Below are 23,013 nucleotides of genomic sequence, written 5' to 3' on the forward strand. Positions count from 1 at the left end.
TCTTTCCACAGCTGTTGTTCTGCATATTGTGATATCACCTTTTTACTGTGATCTTATTGCATATAAGAACATAAGAAAGGAGGAACACTGCTCACTGTTATATATATATATATATATATATATATATCTATATATATATATATATATATCTATATATATATATATATATCTATATATATATCTATATATATATTTTATTTTATTTTTTATTATCACACCGGCCGATTCCCACCAAGGCAGGGTGGCCCGAAAAAGAAAAACTTTCACCATCATTCACTCCATCACTGTCTTGCCAGAAGGGTGCTTTACACTACAGTTTTTAAACTGCAACATTAACACCCCTCCTTCAGAGTGCAGGCACTGTACTTCCCATCTCTAGGACTCAAGTCCGGCCTGCCGGTTTCCCTGAATCCCTTCATAAATGTTACTTTGCTCACACTCCAACAGCACGTCAAGTATTAAAAACCATTTGTCTCCATTCACTCCTATCAAACACGCTCACGCATGCCTGCTGGAAGTCCAAGCCCCTCGCACACAAAACCTCCTTTACCCCCTCCCTCCAACCCTTCCTAGGCCGACCCCTACCCCGCCTTCCTTCCACTACAGACTGATACACTCTTGAAGTCATTCTGTTTCGCTCCATTCTCTCTACATGTCCGAACCACCTCAACAACCCTTCCTCAGCCCTCTGGACAACAGTTTTGGTAATCCCGCACCTCCTCCTAACTTCCAAACTACGAATTCTCTGCATTATATTCACACCACACATTGCCCTCAGACATGACATCTCCACTGCCTCCAGCCTTCTCCTCGCTGCAACATTCATCACCCACGCTTCACACCCATATAAGAGCGTTGGTAAAACTATACTCTCATACATTCCCCTCTTTGCCTCCAAGGACAAAGTTCTTTGTCTCCACAGACTCCTAAGTGCACCACTCACTCTTTTTCCCTCATCAATTCTATGATTCACCTCATCTTTCATAGACCCATCCGCTGACACGTCCACTCCCAAATATCTGAATACGTTCACCTCCTCCATACTCTCTCCCTCCAATCTGATATTCAATCTTTCATCACCTAATCTTTTTGTTATCCTCATAACCTTACTCTTTCCTGTATTCACCTTTAATTTTCTTCTTTTGCACACCCTACCAAATTCATCCACCAATCTCTGCAACTTCTCTTCAGAATCTCCCAAGAGCACAGTGTCATCGGCAAAGAGCAGCTGTGACAACTCCCACTTTGTGTGTGATTCTTTATCTTTTAACTCCACGCCTCTTGCCAAGACCCTCGCATTTACTTCTCTTACAACCCCATCTATAAATATATTAAACAACCACGGTGACATCACACATCCTTGTCTAAGGCCTACTTTTACTGGGAAAAAATTTCCCTCTTTCCTACATACTCTAACTTGAGCCTCACTATCCTCGTAAAAACTCTTCACTGCTTTCAGTAACCTACCTCCTACACCATACACTTGCAACATCTGCCACATTGCCCCCCTATCCACCCTGTCATACGCCTTTTCCAAATCCATAAATGCCACAAAGACCTCTTTAGCCTTATCTAAATACTGTTCACTTATATGTTTCACTGTAAACACCTGGTCCACACACCCCCTACCTTTCCTAAAGCCTCCTTGTTCATCTGCTATCCTATTCTCCGTCTTACTCTTAATTCTTTCAATTATAACTCTACCATACACTTTACCAGGTACACTCAACAGACTTATCCCCCTATAATTTTTGCACTCTCTTTTATCCCCTTTGCCTTTATACAAAGGAACTATGCATGCTCTCTGCCAATCCCTAGGTACCTTACCCTCTTCCATACATTTATTAAATAATTGCACCAACCACTCCAAAACTATATCCCCACCTGCTTTTATCATTTCTATCTTTATCCCATCAATCCCGGCTGCCTTACCCCCTTTCATTTTACCTACTGCCTCACGAACTTCCCCCACACTCACAACTGGCTCTTCCTCACTCCTACAAGATGTTATTCCTCCTTGCCCTATACACGAAATCACAGCTTCCCTATCTTCATCAACATTTAACAATTCCTCAAAATATTCCTTCCATCTTCCCAATACCTCTACCTCTCCATTTAATATATATATATATATATATATATATATATATATATATATCTGCCCCATTGCCCCCCTATCTACCCTGTCATACGCCTTTTCCAGATTCATTAATGAAAATCTCTCTACCCTTATCTATATACTGTTCACCTATATGTTTCACTGTAAACACTTGGTCCACACACCCCCTACCTTTCCTAAAGCCTCCTTGTTCATCTGCTATCCTACTCTCCCTCTTACTCTTAATTCTTTCAGTAATAACTCTGCGTACACTTTAGGAAGGATACTCAACAGACTGATTCCCTTAAAATTTTTGCACTCTCTTTTGTCCCCTTTGCCTTTATACAAAGAAATTATGCATGCTCTGTGCCAATCCCTAGGTACCTTACCCTCTTCCATACATTTATTAAATGAAAGCACGAACCACTCCAAAACTATATCCTCACCTGCTTTTAACATTTCTATACTTATCCCATCAATCCAAGCTGCCTTACCCACTTTCATTCTACCCACTGCCTCACGAACTTCCCCCACACTCACAACTGGCTCTTCCTCAGTCCTACAAGAGGTTATTCCTCCTTGCCCTATACACGAAATCACAGCTTCCCTATCTTCATCAGTATTTAACAGTTCGACAAATATTCCATCCATCTTCTCGATACCTCTAATTTTCCATTTAATAACTCTACTCTTCTATTTTTAACTATCAAATCAATATTTTCCCTAGGCTTCCTAAACTTATTAATACATCAGTTCAAAATGTTTCTTATTTTTCAGCAAAATTTGTTGATAACATCTCACCTACTCTCTGATTTGCTCTCTTTTCTTCATTAATTCACCACTTCCTTAACCCCCCTTTTCTCAGGGAAACCGGTTATTTTTGTATACCCGGACTTGAGTCCTGGAAATGGGAAGTACAATGCCTGCAATTTAAAGGAGGGGTTTGGGATATTGGCTGTTTGGAGGGATATGTTGTGTATCTTTATACGTATATGTTTCTAAAATGTTGTATTCTGAGTACCTCTCCAAAACAGTGATGTATGAGTGAGGCGAAAGTGTTGAATGATGATGAATGTAATTTCTTTTCGGGTCACCCTGCCTCGGTGGAAGACGGCAGACTTGTTAAAATACACACACACACACACACACACACACACACACACACACACACACACACACACACACACACATATATATATATATATATATATATATATATATATATATATATATATATATATATATATATATATATATATATATATATATATATATATATATATACAGTGGACCCCCGCATAACGATCACCTCCGAATGCGAATCACCTCCGAATAACGATCACCTCCGAATGTACGTGTATGTTTGGGGGTCTGAAATGGACTAATCTACTTCACAATATTCCTTATGGGAACAAATTCGGTCAGTACTGGCACCTGAACATACTTCTGGATTGAAAAAATATCGTTAACCGGGGGTCCACTGTATATATGTGTATATATATATATATATGTATATATGTATATATATATATATGTATATATGTATATATATATATGTATATATATATATATATATGTATATGAACGTAATTTCTTTATATATATATATATATATATATATATATATATATATATATATATATATATATATATATACATAAATACATGAGGGTGACCCAAAAAGAAATTACGTTCACCATCATTCAACACTTTCACCTCACTCACACATCACTGTTTTGGAGAGGTGCTCAGAATACAACATTTTAGAAACATATACGTATAAAGATACACAACATATCCCTCCAAACTGCCAATATCCCAGACTCCTCCTTTAAAGTGCAGGCACTGTACTTCCCATTTCCACGACTCATGTCCGGCTATATAAAAATAACCGGTTACCCTGAATCCCTTCACTAAATATTACCCTGCTCACTCTCCAACAGATCGTCAGGTCACAAATACCATTCGTTTCCATTCACTCCTATCTAACACGCTAACACATGCTTGCTGGAAGTCCAAGCCCCTCGCCCACAAAACCTCCTTTACCCCCTCCCTCCAACCTTTTCGAGGACGACCCCTACCCCGCCTTCCTTCCCCTTCAGATTTATACGCTCTCCATGTCATTTTACTTTGATCCATTCTCTCTAAATGACCAAACCACCTCAAAAACCCCTCTTCAGCCCTCTTACTAATACTTTTATTAACTCCACACATTCCCCTAATTTCCACACTCCGATTTTTCTGAATTATATTTACACCACACATTGCCCTTAGACAGGACATCTTCACTGGCTCCAACCGCCTCCTCGCTGCAGCATTTACAACCCAATCTTCACACCCATATAAGAGTGTTGGTACTACTATACTCTCATACATTCCCTTCTTTTCCTCCGTAGATAACGTTTTTTGTCACTACATATACCTCAATGCACCAGTCGCCTTTTTTCCTTCATCAATTCTTTAATTAACCTCATCCTTCATAAATCCATCCGCTGGCACATCAACTCCCAAATATCTGAAAACATTCACTTCTTCCATACTCCTTCTCCACAATTTGATATACAATTTTTCTTTATCCAGCTCATTTGATACTCTCATCACCTTACTCTTTTCTATGTTTACTTTCAACTTTCTATCTTTACACACACTCCCGAACTCGTCCACTATCCTTTGCAATTTTTCTTTAGAATCTCCCATAAGAACAGTATCATCAGCAAAAAGTAACTGTGTCAATTCTATATATATATATATATATATATATATATATATATATGTATATATATGTATATATATATATATACATATATATACATATATATGTATGTGTATGTATATGTATGTATATATATATACATATATATATATATATGTATATATATGTATATGTATATATATGTATATATATATATATATACATATATATATATATATATATATATATATATGTATATATATTTACGTCGTGCCGAATAGGCAGAACTTGCGATCTTGGCTTAAATAGCAACGCTCATCTTGCCATATAGGACAAGTGAAAATTTGTGTATGCAATAATTTCGCCAAAATCATTGTGAACCTAACGAAAAGAATATATTTGATTGTGTTTGTTCAGTACTAAATTATTGTAAACGTATTTAAAATATATTTAGTTGGGTTAGGCTAGAATAAATTGCTCTTGTTATAATAAGGTTAGGTAAGTTTTCTAAGATTCTTTTGGTGCAAAATTAATTTACATTAACATTAATGAAAAAATGTATCTTTAAACGTATTAGAGAAAATTTCAGAAAGGACTTAATTTTATATGAGTTCTTGCTAATTGACCAGTTTTACATATTCGGCACGACATTATATATATATATATATATATATATATATATATATATATATATATATATATATATATATATATATATGTATATATATACACATTCATATATATATATTTATATATATATATATATATATATATATATATATATATATATATATATATATATATATATATATATATATATATATATATATATATATTTATATATATATATCATGTATGTAAAACAAGTCAGCCGTCTCCCACCGAGGCAGGGTGACCCAAAAAGAAATTACTTTCATCATCATTCAATACCTTCACCTCACTCACGCATCACTGTCTTGGAGAAGTGCTCAGAATACAACATTTTAGAAGAGTATACATATAAAGATACACAACATATCCCTCCAAACTGCCAATATTCCAAACCCCTCCTTTAATTGCAGGCATTGTACTTCCCATTTCCAGGACTCAAGTTCAGCTATATAAAAATAACTGGTTTCCTTGAATCCCTTTATTAAATATTACCCTGCTCACACTCTAACAGCTCGTTAGGTCCCAAATACCATTCACTCCTATCTAACATGCTAACACACGCATTTACAACCCAATCTTCACACCCATATAAGAGTGTTGGTACTACTGTACTTTCATACATTCCCTTCTTTGCCTCCATAGATAACGTTTTTTGTCTCCACATATACCTCAATGCACCACTCGCCTTTTTTCCTTCATCAATTTTATAATTAACCTCATCCTTCATAAATCCATCTGCTGGTACGTCAACTCCCAAATATCTGAAAACATTCGCTTCTTCCATACTCCTCCTCCCCAATTTGATATCCAATTTTTTTATCTAACTCATTTGTTACCCTCATCACATTACTCTTTCCTATGTTCACTTTCAATTATCTACCTATACACACACTCCCGAACTCGTCGACTAACCTTTGCAATTTTTCTTTAGAATCTCCCATAAGCACGGTATCATCAGCAAAAAGTAACTGTGTCACCTCCCATTTTGTATTTGATTCCCCATAATTTAATCCCACCCCTCTCCCGAACACCCTAGCATTTACTTCTTTTACAACCCCATCTATAAATATATTAAACAACCATGGTGACATTACACATCCCTGTCTAAGACCTACTTTTACCGGGAAGTATTCTCCCTCTCTTCTACACACCCTAACCTGAGCCTCACTCTCCTCATAAAAACTCTTTACAACATTTAGTAACTTACCACCTATTCCATATACTTGCAACATCTGCCACAACCACTGTGAAAGAATAGTGAAATTCCAAACACATTATCAAGGAACTATATAAACAATAAGTCAAAGGAAGGCATATAAAGACTCAAGACTACACCTCACCATCACATCCCACAACAAAGCGACACCTCACACATGGGAGACAACCATGGCCATGCAACTAGTAATGGACTCGAACCATGACAACTAGTCATGGTTCGAGTCCATGGCTAGTTGCAGTGTTGCTGGTGATCAATACCAATCGTTCGTGGTTACAATAATATAAAATACTGGCTGTTGGGCTAGTACACCAAACAGGGAGTAGAATGAAATTAGCTCCGTGGCACCCACACTACTGTATGTCATTGGACCTATGGTAATACACCTGGCTTGGCTGGGTGCTTGGTTCCTATAGGATATGGAGGCCCTGTGGGTTAGAGCATCATGTGATTTTCGCTCAACACGAAATGGGCCAAAACATCATGGGTTCAAGTCCTTGGCTAGTTGCAGTGTTGATGTTGATTAATACCAATCGTTCGTGGTTACAGTGATATATATATATATATATATATATATATATATATATATATATATATATATATATATATATATATATATATATATATATATATATATATATATATATATATATATATATATATATATATATATATATATATATATATATATATATATATATATATATATATATATATATATATATATATATATATATATATATATATATATATATATATATATATATATATATATATATATATATATATATATATATATGTATATATATATATATATATATATATATATATATATATATATATATATATATATATATATATATATATATATGTCGTGCCGAATAGGCAGAACTTGCGATCTTGGCTTAAATAGCAACGCTCATCTTGCCATATAAGACAAGCTAAAATTTGTGTATGCAATAATTTCGCCAAAATCATACTGAACCAAAAGAAAAAAACATATTTCACTGTGTTTGTTTAGTATTAAATTATTGTAAAGAAATCTAAAATATATTTAGTTGGCCTAGGCTAAAATAAACTGTTCTTGTTACAGTAAGGTTAGGTAAGTTTTCTAAGATTCTTTTGGTGCAAAATTATAAATTTTTACATCAACATTAATGAAAAAAATATATCTTTAAACGTATAAGAGAAAATTTCAGAAAGGACTTAATTGTAAATGAGTTCTTGCTAATTGACCAGTTTTACATATTCGGCACGACATATATACATTATATATATATATATATATATATATATATATATATAAATATATATGTCGTGCCGAATAGGCAGAACTTGCGATCTTGGCTTAAATAGCAAGGCTCATCTTGCCATATATGATAAGCGAAAATTTGTGTATGCAATAATTTCACAACAATCATTCTGAACCTAACGAAAAAAAAATATTTCATTGTGTTTGTTTAGTATTAAATTACTGTAAACGTATTTAAAATATATTTAGTTGGGTTAGGCTAAAATAAATTGCGCTTGTTATAATAAGGTTAGGTAAGTTTTATAAGATTCTTTTGGTGCAAAATTATAAATTTTTACATTAACATTAATGAAAAAAATATATCTTTAAACGCATCGACACCATGCCTAACCCTTCTAGGGTAGGGTAGGTGCCTGAGCCCGAGCCTTTAGCTCATAAGACTGTCATTCCCATTTGCTCCCTTGGGGCGGGGATGGCAGACCAGAGAGGCCTAGCTTGTGGCTAGGCCTGGGGACAGTTGGTCCCAAAGATGAGGAGGTACTTGTGCCTCCTCCCATGGGAGACTTAGGTCTCAGACACTCCCTAAAGAGGGAGCCAAGGCCGGGCCACCACTTGGAAAAGGCCCGGGCCGGGAGAATACGGCTAATCTTTAATAATAATCTTTAAACGGATAAGAGAAAATTTCAGAAAGGACTTAATTTTAAATGAGTTCTTGCTAATTGACCAGTTTTACATATTCGGCACGACATATATATATATATATATATATATATATATATATATATATATATATATATATATATATATATATATATATATATATATATATATATATATGTATATGCAAAACAACCACTCTGAAAGAATAGAGAAATTCCAAGCGCTTTCGTGACTACTCACATTATCAAGGAACTATGTTCCTTGATATTGTGAGTAGTCACATGTAATGTGAGCCATAGTTCCTTGATAATGTGAGTAGTTACGAAAGCGCTTGTAATTTCTCTATTCTTTCAGAGTGGTTGTTTTGCATATTTTGAAATCACCTGTTCACTGTGATCTTATTGCATATATGTATATATATATATATATATATATATATATATATATATATATATATATATATATATATATATATATATATATATATATATATATATATATATATATATATATATATATATATATATATATATATATATATATATATATATATATATATATATATATATATATATATATATATATATATATATATATATATATATATATATATATATATATATATATATATATATATATACATTTCAACAAGTCGGCCGTCTCCCACTGAGGCAGGGCGACCCCAAAAAAGAAAGAAAATCCCCAAAAAGAAAATACTTTCATCATTCAACACTTTCACCTCACTCACACAATATCACTGTTTTTGCAGAGGTGCCCAGTACACAACAGTCTAGAAGTATATACGTATAAAAATACACAATATGTCCCTCCAAACTGCCAACATCCCAAACCCCTCCTTTAGAGTGCAGGCATTGTACTTCCCATTTCCACGATTCAAGTCCGTCATATAAAATAACCGGTTTCCCTGAATCCCTTCACTAAATATTACCCTGTTCACACTCCAAAAGCTCGTCAGGTCCTAAGTACCATTTGTCTCCATTCACTCCTATCTAACACGCTCACGCATGCTTACTGGAAGTCAAAACCTCTCGCCTACAACACCACCTTTACCCCCTCCCTCCAACCTTTCAGAGGACGACCCCTACCCCGCCTTCATTCCCCTACAGATTTATATGCTGTCCATGTCATTCTACTTTGATCCACTCTCTCTAAATGACGAAACCACCTCAACAAACCCTCTTCAGCCCTCTGACTAATACTTTTATTAACTCCACACTTTCTCCCAATTTCCACACTCCGAATTTTCTGCATAATATTCACACCACAAATTGCCCTTAGGCAGAATATCTCCACTGACTCCAACCGCCTCCTTGCTGCAGTATTTACAACCCAAGCTTCTCACCCATATAAGAGTGTTGGTATTACTATACTTTCATACATTCCCTTCTTTGCCTCCATTGATAACATTTTTTGCCTCCACATATGCCTCAATGCACCACCCACCTTTTTTCCTTCATCATTTCTATGATTTACCTTATCCTTCATAAATCAATCTGCTGACACGTCAACTCCCAAATATCTGAAAACATTCACTTCTTCCATACTCCTCCTCCCCAATTTGATATCCATTTTTTCTTTATCTAAATCATTTGATACTCTCATCACCTTACTCTTTTCTATGTTCACTTTCAACTTTCTACCTTTGCACACACTCTCAAATTCGTCCACTAACCTTTGCAATTTTTCTTTAGAATCTCCCATAAGCACAGTATCATCAGGAAAAAAGTAACTGTGTCACTTCCCATTTTGTATTTAATTTCCCATAATTTAATCTCACACCTCTCCCGAATACTCTAGCATTTACTTCTTTTACAACCCCATATACAAATATATTAAACAACCATGGTGACATTACACATCCCTGTCTAAGACCTACTTTTACCTGGAAGTAGTCTCACTCTCTTCCACACACCCTAACCTGAGCCTCACTCTCCTCATAAAAATTCTTTCCAGCATTTAGTAACTTACCTCCTATTCCATATACTTGCAACATCTGCCACATTGCTTCCCTATCCACTCTATCATATGCCTTTTCTAAATCCATAAATGCAATAAAAACTTCCCTACCTTTATCTTAATACTGCTCACATATATGCTTCAATGTAAACACTTGATCTACACATCCCCTACCCACTCTAAAAGCTCCTTGCTCATTCGCAATTCTACATTCTGTCTTACCCCTAATTCTTTCAATAATAACCCTGCCGTACACTTTTCCTTGTATGCTCAGTAAACTTGTTCCTCTATAATTATTACCATCTCTTTTGTCTCCCTTCCCTTTATATAAAGGGACTATACACGCTCTCTGCCAATCCCTAGGTACCTTCCCCTCTTTCATACATTTATTAAACAGAAATACCATCCACTCAAACACTATGTCCCCCCAGTTTTTAACATTTCTGTTATGATTCCGTCAGTTCCAGTTGCTTTACGAAATGCCTCACGCACCTCCCCCGCACTCACATCCTGCTCTTCTTCACTCCTAAAAGATGGTATACCTCTCTGGCCAGTGCATGAAATTACTGCCTCCCTTTCTTCATCGACATTTAAAAGTTCCTCAGAATATTCTTGCCATCTACCCAAAACCTCCATCTCCCCATCTGCTAACTCCCAAATCTGTTTTTAACTGACAAATCCATTTGTTCCCTAGGCTTTCTTAACTTGTTTAACTCACTCCAAATTTTTTTCTTATTTTCATTAAAATTTCTTGACAGTACCTCTCCCACTCTGTCATCCGCTCTACTTTTGCACTCTCTCACCACTCTCTTCACCTTTGTTTTACTCTCCATATACTCTACTCTTCTTATAACACTTCTGCTTTGTAAATACCTCTCATAAGCTACCTTTTTCTCTTTTATCACACCCTTTACTTCATCATTCCACCAATCACTCCATCAATCACTCCTCTTTCCTACTGCACCCACTCTCCTATAACCACAAACTTCTGCCCCACATTCTTATACTGCATTTTTAAAACTATTCCAACCTTCTTCAACCTCCCCACTACTCATACTTGCACCAGCCCACCTTTCTGCCAATAGTTGCTTATATTTCACCCAAACTTCCTCCTCCCTTAGTTTATACACTTTCACCTCCCTCTTACTTGTTGTTACAATTTTCCTCTTATCCCATCTACCTCTTACTCTAACTGTAGCTACAATTAGATGATGATCCCATATATCAGTTGCCCCTCTATAAACGTGTACATCATGGAGCCTACCCATCAACCTTTTATCCACCAATACATAATCTAACAAACTACTTTCATTACGTGCTACATCATACCTTGTATATTTATTTATCCTCTTTTTCATAAAATATGTATTACTTATTACCAAACCTCTTTCTACGCATAGCTCAATTAAAGGCTCCCCATTTTCATTTACCCCTGGCACCCCAGATTTACCTACTACTCCCTCCACAACACCTTTACCCACTTTAGCATTGAATTCCCCAACCACGAGTACTCTCACACTTGGTTCAAAACTCCCCACGCATTCACTCAACATTTCCCAAGATCTCTCTCTCTCCACTATACTTCTCTCTTCCCCAGGTGCATATACGCTTACTATAACCCTCTTCTCAAATCCAACCTTTATTTTACTCCACATAATCCTTGAATTAATACATTTATAGTCCCTCTTTTCCTGCCATCGCTTATCCTTCAACATTAGTGCTACTCCTTCTTTAGCTCTAATTCTATTAGAAACCCCTGACCTAATCCTATTTATTCCTCTCCACTGAAACTCACCCATCCTTTTCAGCTTTGTTTCACTTAAAGCCAGGATATCCAGCTTCTTCTCATTCATAACATCCACAATCATCTATTTCTTATCATTCGCACAACATCCACGCACATTCAGACTTCCCACTTTGACAGTTTTCTTCTTATTCTTTTTAGTAATTACTACAGAAAAAGGGGTTACTAGCCCATTGTTCCCGGCATTTTAGTTGACTTTTACAACATGCATGGCTTACGGAGGAAAGATTCTTATTCCACTTCCCCATGGTATATAAAAGGAAAAGTACTAAGAACAAGAACTAAGATAAAATCAAAGAAAACTCAGATGAGTGTGAATAAATAAACATGTACATGTATGATTAGTGTGACCTAAGTGCCTGCGCAATATCAATGTCTGAAAGGAAGGAAGCGTCATAAAATTTGTGTAGATTGCATAGGCTCAGCATCCCACTGAGTTATAGCATCAAGGCCTCTGAAGTCAATAGCAAGTCTTTATGAATTATCCTCCTTCTTAACCATGACTACTGGTGAGCAATATGCAAATACTGAAGGTTCAATGATCTTTAGTTTTAATAATTTGTCTACCGCTTGGTCAAATGCATCCCTAAGGTGAACTGGAACTGGGTATAATTTTCGTTTGATAGGATTGTCCGTCACTAAGTCAATCTTATGGACTACCGTGGAGGTAACACCTGGAATATCAGTAAAGACGTCTGAAAAGTTACTCACACATTGAAGTAGTTCATGTCTCTTATGGTCATCCAAAGATTCATTAATATAAATGTTGGTTGCGTCCGAGTGGTCAAGAGTCACTGTGGAGAAATTTTCTCCAGGAGGGGGGTATCAGCCCCCTTCAGCCCCTTTAGCCCCTTTCAGCCCTGAGGGGCCCAGCCCTCTCAGAAGGGGCAAGCGTTTTGTTTACTGCTACAGTGAGTAATTGATCACAGATGCCGTATGAGTATGCGAAGTGGTCAAGTGACCGCTGCTCCTTGCAGAGTGTTGCAGAGTGTATTTTAATAAGAGACAGTACATCTCTTACTTTAGCAGGACAATTAAGGAAAATCCTGCTCCCACTTTGTTACCATAGTAAAGACAGTGGACATTGTTGTCTATGCTTAAGACAGCAAGAATCAAACATTCTGCTTTGCTTCATCGAGAAAGTGGCAAGGAAGCAAAAGTACTAGGTCAGCTTTTTTTTTGTGCAAGGGACAGTGTCGGCATGGGGCGCTGTGGCGTCTTCAGATTACTTTTGACTATACTGAGAGTGACACTGACGCCAGGATAACCAACAAAGAACAATCTGTGCGTTAGTGTGAACAAAGTATCTCATAAACACAATAAACACTTAAGAGAAGTGTGATCAGCTTCTTTAGTGATAAGATTGTGAACAATAAAGACAAATCTTGTGGAACATAGTGTACCAGTGTGCGTTTTCCTAGACTATGGAAGACGTGGACATCCAAGGACACTTCAGCTTCTATCAAGTCACCGATACCTGTCGAAGGTGTGAAGAACACCATAGCTCACGCTACAAGAGCAAGGTAGGTTACGAATTTCTTGTAGTACGGGGGACTGCGCAGTTCTTGAGTCGCAAGGAGTTTGTAATCAACCTATAGTCGGCAGTAAGGGGCGGACTTTTGAGTCCACACAAGTCAGCCGCCCCTGCAGACGAGGTCTTGAGAAGCTGTCGAAGTCATCTCTCAACGGGCTGTAAAGATTATAATTTGTAAGATTATAAATTACCCCTAGGGGGTGTTATGTCAGCATATTTCATTCACTGATGGCTGACAAACTTACTTGTGTGGAATGTATCTCCAACGACACCTGCGTTGATTCAGCATCTGTTGTACTTCTGGTTGATCAAAGATCTTGCTTATATAAGCAGCACCAGAAACAAAGTTCGTTGCATTATCTGAAATCATCAGTCTGGGACAAGCCCTTCTGGCTGCAAACCTTCTGAATAATTTGATAAAGGTTTCAGCAGACATGTCAATGGCGACTTCTAGACGTACTGCTCTAGTTGTAGCACAAGTGAACAAACAGATGTACACCTTGATGGGAACTTTGTCAACTGTTTTGGTTAAAATTATTGGTCCAGTGTAATCTACACCTGTCACCTCAAATGGAGTGACATGACAAACTCTTTCAGAGGGATATGGAGGTGGACCTGGATACTGACATACTCGCATATCGTAGTGACGACAAGTAATACAGTCCCTTATTTGTTTTTTCACACTTTGTCGACCTTGAGGTATCCAGTAGGATTGTCGTATATGACAAAGTGTGTCAGCTACCCCACCGTGTAACACGTTACTGTGGGCGTTTTGCACAATCAGTTTTGTTAGCCAATGATTCTTGGGGATCAATATTGGATGTATGGCTTCTTTAGGTAGTGAAGAATTATGAATTCTTCCTCGACATCTTATAATCTTTTGTGAGTCGAGATAAAGTCCTAAAGAATTAATCATGACAGGTTTCTTTGGGGATTTATCTTGTGTTTCTAGAAATTTATATTCTGTAGAGAAAACAACTTTCTGTATTAGTTTCACCCAGTATTTAATGGGTTCAAGACATTCATAATCAGGTTTTATTCCTTTAATGAATTTAAAGACAAGAGTTGTAACTCTTAAGAGTTTACCCAAAGATGAGTATTTAGATCCATCAGTGGCTCTTTCTGTTGTGTCTGCAGTATTTACACAACTTATTTCTGTTGTGTTCAAGCAGACTGTCTCTTCTGGCATAATGTGAGCTTTTTGCTGAGGCCAGTTATTTTCATTAGAGAACCAGTTCGGTCTGTGGAGCCATAATTTATTATCCACAAATTTCTTGAGTGGGACACCACGTGACAACATGTCAGCTGGATTCTCTTGGGTAGAGACGTGAAGAAAGAGATAATCTCTCTGCATCTCTTTTATTTCTGCTACTCTGTTCTGTACATAGACCAGCTTACTCTTATTATTTCTTAACCACTGGAGAACTGCTTCATTATCACTCCAGATCACGGTTTTCTCAATAGTGAGATGATCAAGTACTTTGTTGAGATAGACAGCTAATTTTGTACCTACATAGAGTGCTGTCAGTTCCAATTGTGGTACTGTTCTGACCTTCAAGGGTGCTACCCTGGCCTTTGAAGTAATTAGTGTACTTCCTTCAGCATTACTCATGTAAGCTACAGCGCCATAACCTCTGGTTGACGCATCACAGAACACATGTAATGTGTACTTGTTTCCCTCTTGACCTATTTGTCTGGGAAATTTAATTTGATGAAGTTGTTTAAACTCCCTGGATATTTCATCCCATGCTTGGCTCATTTCTAGAGGCAAGTTCTCATCCTATCCAATTTTGAGCTTCCATGCATCTTGCATAAGTATTGTACCTTTTATGGTAATTGGTGAGACGAGTCCTAGAGGATCAAAACATTGTGATACCTCTGACAGGAAACTACGTTTAGTGAGTGTACTGCATGATTTATTATTTATCCTTTTGAGACTCAAAGTATCTTCCTGTGTGTTCCAATTAAGTCCCAGCATATTGTTGCAATCAGGAATTTCAGTTTCAGGGAAATCTTCATTGATAAGTTCTCTTAATTGCTTTGAATTAGTATTCCACATCCTTAGAGGCATATTTGCTTCTTTCATCTCCTTGTTAGCTTCTCTGTATAAGGATTTCAAATCCTCCTCTTTATTCACAGTACCTTGAAGATTGTCCACATAGAAACTTTTCTTTAAGATTTCTTTGAAGGGACTTTCAGATTTCTTCAAATGTGTATTTAGAGTAGCTTCTAGCAAGAACGGAGAGGATGTTGCACCAAATAATACTGATTTGAAACGATAAGTTTTCACAGGACTTTGAGGATCATGTGGATTTTCAGGCCACAAGAATCGAGTATAATCTCTATCTATTTCTTGTAGTCCTACTCTTAAGAAAGCTTTGGAAATATCAGCCGTGTAGGCATATGGGTTTGTGCGAAATTTCATAAGCACGTCTCCAAGCTTCTCAGTTAGTGAGGGTCCGGTCATCAGACAGTCATTAAGACTTGCTACATCTTTATTTGCACGTGCGCTGCAATTATATACAACATGTAGTGGAGTGGTTTCAGAATCTTTTCTGACTCCATGGTGCGGGAGATAATGAGCATCTGTCTTCAACTTATCTTCGACTATTTCCTCAATAAATTTATTGTCCAACTGTTCTTGTATGATATTATCATAAACAGTCAGTAGCTCTGGATTCTTCCTGAGCTCATGTATTTGTGCTTTCATCTGTCCGAAAGCTATGCGATAATTGCTAGGCAGATGTGGTGGATTTAATTTCCATGGTAACCTAACCCAATACTGTCCATCTTTATATTTGACAGTGTCCAAATATTGGTTATAAGTCTGAGACTCTTGTGGGCTTGGTTTATTTACATCAATACCTATCGCTTCTAAATCCCACAACTTATCAACTGGTTCATTCATTTCTTCCAGTAATGATAATTTTTGCTGTGGTACATGATCAGCGGTTATTCTCGTAACTAGTACATTTTCCACTGAATCAATATCAGCTTCTTTCCCACTTTGAGAGGGAATGGGACCACATATCATGTGGCCTCCTGCTGTTTTCAGCAAGTGAACATCATGTTTACTTACTATATTTTGCACAAAATCAATTGGACTAATAGTGTCCGTCTGTATGTCAGGACAGGCTAACTTGACCTTAGCTGCTTTCAGTGCTGCAACTGTTTCTTTTAATCCCTGGATCTGTACAGACTTAGGCAAATCATCTACTACCACAGCTTCTACTGTCTTTTTCCTGTTTCCTAGACCAATAGTGATTCTGGCTAGGTCATATGTCTGTTTACCAGAATTGTGGAAAAAACCAGCTATATCTAACTGTATTTTGGCATAGGGTTGTTTATTCAGTTTCTGCAACACTGTTCTTCTTATGAAGGACCTTTGTGAGCCTTGATTAAATAGTGTTAACACATTGGTTTTGTGTAATTTATTAGATAACTCAACTCGAGCTATGGGGAGAGCAGTTGCTTTAAACTTATCTCTCACATTTAATGCTGTTGCTTGTTGGCTTCCTGATTCTGTGGAAGTCTTCTGCTGTTCAGCAAAAGTATTTGGGCATAATGCTGTATGATGCATACCCTTGTTTTTAAAACACTTCTTCAGTGAGCATTTACCTCCCTTGTGTTCACCTAAACACTTGATGCACCTTTTTAGCTGATGAACACGTTGTTTACGTGCCTCCATTGATGTGTATTGAGTACAATACTGTGCCCAATGTGTTCCATCACAAAGTACACATTTTGGAGTACGTTTATGTATGACAGTCTGTTTACTGTCTGTTGTATTCACAGCTTGATAAATGCCTATATGGGATTTCCCATTCTGTGGTTTAGTGGGAGTAGGTATACTCTTTTTATACTGAGTAGAAGGTTTATTATCCACTGGATTTGTGGATTCTTCATCTTGTCTCGTTGCTTGCATGCATGAAACTATTGTTTGTAAACTATTGTTAATTTCTTCACAAGTGAAATAGCGTTTATTGAACATAATATTTAATCGTTCAATAGTTTGTGTTGACAACTTATCTTGTACAATACCACTGATAAACCAATCACATTGTCTTAGGTCATATTTAGCACCTAGAGATCTGAGACTATTGTCTAATGTGATTCTAAATGCCTGTAAGTCTGAAAAACAATGTTTGGGTGGCTTCAAGCTTGATATTAAGACTGCATGTCTAACTCTGGCCTTGTCAGCATCGAAGTAATTGTCTGCTAAGACACGTAAGGCTATTTGATAATTACCTTTAACCACCGGAAATGACTTAATCAGTTCATAGGGTTCTCCCTTCACAAGACATTTAAGGTAATTGAACTTAGCAATCTCATCTATGTCAGTTCGTGAATTTACTATGGATTGAAAACCACTAATGAATTCTTCATAATTATGACCTTGGAAAATAGGTAATGACAATGTAGGTAAGCTTGGTAATGGGACACTTGTTGTTGTTACAGGTGTAACAGGTATTTGACCACTAGTTACAGTAGGTCTCTGTGACAGAGTTTTGCGGCAGATAGCCTGTACTCCTGTCCACCTTAACTGTTGATTACTAAAAGTATCCAAAACATTTTTAATTTCATCCTCAGATGGATCCAATTCAAGAAATTTATTTTCATAATGTGTATAGTCTGAATTAATTATTTCCAGACGTCGTGTAAGTAATTTAAATTTGACCTCAAGATCATCAAAATCTATGTTTGTATCTTGAGTTAATCCTATACAGACTGAAATTAGATTTTCTAACTGTGTAATCTTAGTCTGTAAAGACTGAAACTGAGTTTTCAAACAAGCCATTTTAATGGTATACTGAAAATTCTAGCACCACACTTAGAGTGTTTAAAAAACACTGTACTGCTATAAACAGCTGAGTTTTTGTTATGCTTAAGTCAGCAATAATCGAGTCAGACACTACTGACCCATTAAGCTTAACCTCAGGGTCAGCCTGACCACGATGATTAATCGTAAATAACGATGTTATACACTTCACTCACTATACACTATAAATGTCACTGTATAACTGTAAATCACACGTGAATATTACTTACACCAAGTCATGTAGTTCTTCATCATAGTCTAAGTTAGAGGTGTCAATTACACACACCTTACATTCTTCAGTTGTCTTATCAAGTTCGTGTGGAAAAACTAAGTCAAAGTTATTAAGGCAGTTGACCGAATTTCTTCGGTGATATTTCTTAAGGATGTTGATATGATAAAGCTTAGGTTACCCCTTGACTTCTATGAGGTAGTCAACTTTCCCGCAAAATTTTAATTCTTTATATGGACCTTTCCATGCTACTAATAATTTATTTGACTTGATAGGCAAAAGTACCAGAACTTCATCCCCTACTTTAAAACTTCTCCTCTGACTTTTGGAATCAAAATAGGTTTTGTACTGGTCCATTGACAAGCTTAGGTTTTTCGAAACTATGTCAGAGGTCTCCTCAAGTTAGGATCTAAGGTCAAAGAGAAACTGGTAAGAAGACTGAACCTCAGCACTCACCTCCTCATTACTCCATAAGTCATGAAGGATGGACAATGGGCCTCTGTCCTGTCTACCATAGAGAAGTTCAAAAGGTGAAAACCCCAAAGAGTCACTGGGAACTTCCCACATGGCAAACACAGCACAGGGTAGATAACGATGCCACTCCTTAGGTTTAAGGGAGCAAAGTTTCCTTATAATGGACTTGAGAATCGAATGCTGGCGCTCAATCCTCCCATTACAGCTGGGATGATAGGGTGTGGTGAAGAGAGGCTTCACTCCCAGAAGTTGGTATAGATGTTGCATTAAGTCAGATGTGAATTGTGTCCCACGGTCAGACAAAATTTCTCTAGGGATGCCCACTCTGGAGAAGATGGACAAAAGGGCTTCAGCCACCTCTGTAGTAGTTATGGACTTTAAGGGTAAGGCTTCAGGGAAACTCGAAGCATAATCAACTAATGTTAATATATATCTATGTCCCCCAGATGAAAGTGGAGATAAAGAACCAACGATGTCAATGGCTACTCTTTCAAATGGTACCGTAAAGATAGGCATTTTGACCATAGATACTCTCCTGGTACCCCGGGAGGATGACAGTTGGCAAACTTTACACGATCTACAATAGGTAGTGACATCTGAGGACATTTTTGGCAAAAAAATAGGTTTCCCTAATTTTATTTAAGGTTTTACGATGCGAGAAATGTCCGGCCACTGGCAGGTCATGAGCCATTTTAAGAAGAGTCTCTCTGCATTGACTTGGAACAACTAAGATGGAATAGTCTATCTCATCTGAATTTTATTTGAATACTGACTTGTACAAGATACCTTTTATATATTCAAATTTATATGAAAAGTTTTTCCTTTGGATAACTTGATTTTGTTTAGCGGCATTATGGCAATTCTGAAGAGAAGGGCAATTACGTTGTAAATTGACAAAGGAGTCCTTCGATGCATCTAAAGGCTTAAAGTCAGGGAAAATCAAAGGATGGACAGTAGGAGAAGCCTGGGCTTTGGTCTGAGCCCTAGTCAAGACATTTATGGTATAGGAGGTGATATCTTTACTTTCATCTAACAAGTGAACTGGTGATCCTACTACCTCGCTTTCGAAAGTAGCATCACTGGTTTTTAATCCCACATGAATCTCACGAGACATTGTCTCATCTGAACTTTCGAGGGGCTTCTCTGACTCTACAGGAAGAGGATCTGAACACTTATGTCCATCTTTGGTGATGAAAGGTCAACCTCAGAAGGAAGAATGGCACCTTTTACATTACCTATTAGTACGGAGCAAGAAGTGATGGGAGCTAGTACGGCTTCAGACCATCCTGTGAACCATTTAGACCTAATGTAACAACGGATGGCAGGAAAAGTGTCCATACGGCCCAAGTAGTCTGAAAGTATAGCAGAGGAATGAGTTTCTTTAAGGTTAGGGAACAGCTTATCAGAAATGACTATACATGTGCATCCAGTGTCTCGTAAAATGGTAGATACATTAAGTCCATTAACTGTTCCTGAACAGAAGGTTGCTTGGTCATTACAGTCTTTAAAACATCTTCCAACTTTTTGGACCTTCTTAGAAGGACAATCTGGACGTTTATGTCCCTTAACACCACACAAATGACAAACAGGAATAAAAGAAGTCACTTTACTTTCCACTAGAGGCTTTGATTTCTTAAGGTCTGATGAACCCTTGCCCTTAGGGTTCGATCCCTTTAGGTCTTTATAGGAATTGTGAGCCTCAGCATACAGGTCAGCAGCCTCAGCAACTTTCTCAGCTTTAATCAGGTTACGTTCTCTAATAAATGTTCGTATCTGGTGAGGAAGAGCTGTCAGGAACTGGTCAGCAACCATGAAGTCTCTAAGAGATTCATAACTGTGATCAATTCCTGAACTCTCTACCCAAAAGTCGAACAAACGAAAGAGTGTTACCTGTAACTGCTGAAAGTTCTGGCCAGGCTGTAAGGTGGCATACCTAAAATCTTTCTTGTAAGAATTAGTGGTTTTTTTGATATGCTTTAAGGATTGCCTTCTTCAGTAGGTTATAATTACATATAATATCCTGCGACAAAGTTGCATAGATATTCAAAGCGGTACCAGAAAATAACGTTCCTAACCTGGTAGCCCAGGTGTTAGCAGGCCATTCACAGAGGGTAGCGGTATTTTCAAACCTGATAATGTATGAAGTTATGTCTTCCCCCTCTGTGAAGGGAGGTAAATTAGGTGTTAGAATTTGTGCACTAGCTGCATGATGTTCAAGTACTCCTTCCTCTAATTGTTGCTGTGTCAAAGTTAACTTTTTATTCTCTAATTCAAGGCGAGATTTTTCGAGCTCGCGATCCTTTTCTCTCTCTATTAACTCAAGTTCTCTAGCTTTTTCCTCACGTTCTCTAGTTTTATCCTCAACTTCTCTATCCTTGGCTCTTTCCTCAAGTTCTCTTAATTTAACCTGTTCGTCACGTATCTTAGCTTGTTCCTCACGTATTTTAGCTTGTTCTTCACGTTCTCTAGCTCTTTCTTCACGATCAAGTCTATCACGCTCCTTTTTGTCTTCTCTTTCTCTTTCTAACTGTCTTTCTTGGATTTCTCTCTCAATTCTCTCTCTCTCCTTTTTCTCCTGTCTTTCAAGGTTCTCTTTCTCCCTTTTCTCTTCTCTTTCGATTCTCTCTCTCCTTTTCTTCACCTCTTTCCCTTTCTAACTGTCTTCCTTCTCTCTCAATTCTCTCTCTTTCAAGTCTTTCCTGGATCTTAGCACTAATGAAAGATTCTGAATTTTTCCCTGTTATTCCTAACTTACTTCCAGCGTTCATCCAAAACTGGTATTCCTCCATGCTTGCAAGAATAACTTAAACTATCAGGGGAAATGAAACGGGTATTAAAGAAAACGGAGGGTTCAATTCCTGCTCCGCTCAAATGGTAAATAAACCAGAGGGCTCGATCCCTGCTTCAATTAAACAATATGTATTAATGAAAACGAAGGGTTCTATGCCAACTCTGAGCAAAAAGTAAGTAGAATGGGGTTCCTTGACCATCCAATCTTCTCACGAACAAATCAATAAAGATATAATAAAGAGCTCAATGAAACAAATTGTCACTGGAAAATCTCGGGTCCCTAGAGTCTAATCCTCCAAAGTGTTTCAAGCTCAAACAAAAAGGTGGCAGAATTAAATATTATATCCTTCCTGACTTGACTTACAATAAATTGAGACTATAACAATCACCAAATCTTTTAAATACCTGTACTGTAGTCATACCATAGAGAATGATTACTCATGGCTGGTGGTAACCGTCTGTGGTATGCGGCGTTGAAGTTCCAATGGTAGATTCGAGATGGAGTTGAATCTTGATTCAGTAGAGTTGATCCTGGCAAGGTCGCCACTTGTGAAGGCTTACTCAGCCCTGTAACAACTTCAGTCAGTATTACCAAGGCTGGCTCCTCCTCAGGAAAATTAATGTATAGAAAAAGAATAAAAACTGACAAACATAAACACTTTATTATTTAGAAAATATAAAACACTTAAATATGAAGTATTAATCCTACATTAAAGAAAATGAAAAATGAAAAATATAAATGATAACTGAATTCAACGCTAATATAAATGCATATAAAACGTGGGTGTCTGTTGTTGGTGACACTGTTGTTGAAATC

The 23,013-nt window shown here is 37.1% G+C and overlaps 1 protein-coding gene across 1 annotated transcript in view; it reads left to right on the forward strand.

Annotated features, from left to right (window-relative positions):
• The window catches only part of LOC128706414 (sialate:O-sulfotransferase 1-like), a 40,755-nt gene that overhangs the window by 13,328 nt on the left and 4,414 nt on the right, over positions 1–23,013 (forward strand). The window lies entirely within an intron of this gene.

Source organism: Cherax quadricarinatus, chromosome 10 (assembly GCF_038502225.1).
Source record: "Cherax quadricarinatus isolate ZL_2023a chromosome 10, ASM3850222v1, whole genome shotgun sequence".
Lineage (NCBI taxonomy): Eukaryota > Metazoa > Arthropoda > Malacostraca > Decapoda > Parastacidae > Cherax > Cherax quadricarinatus.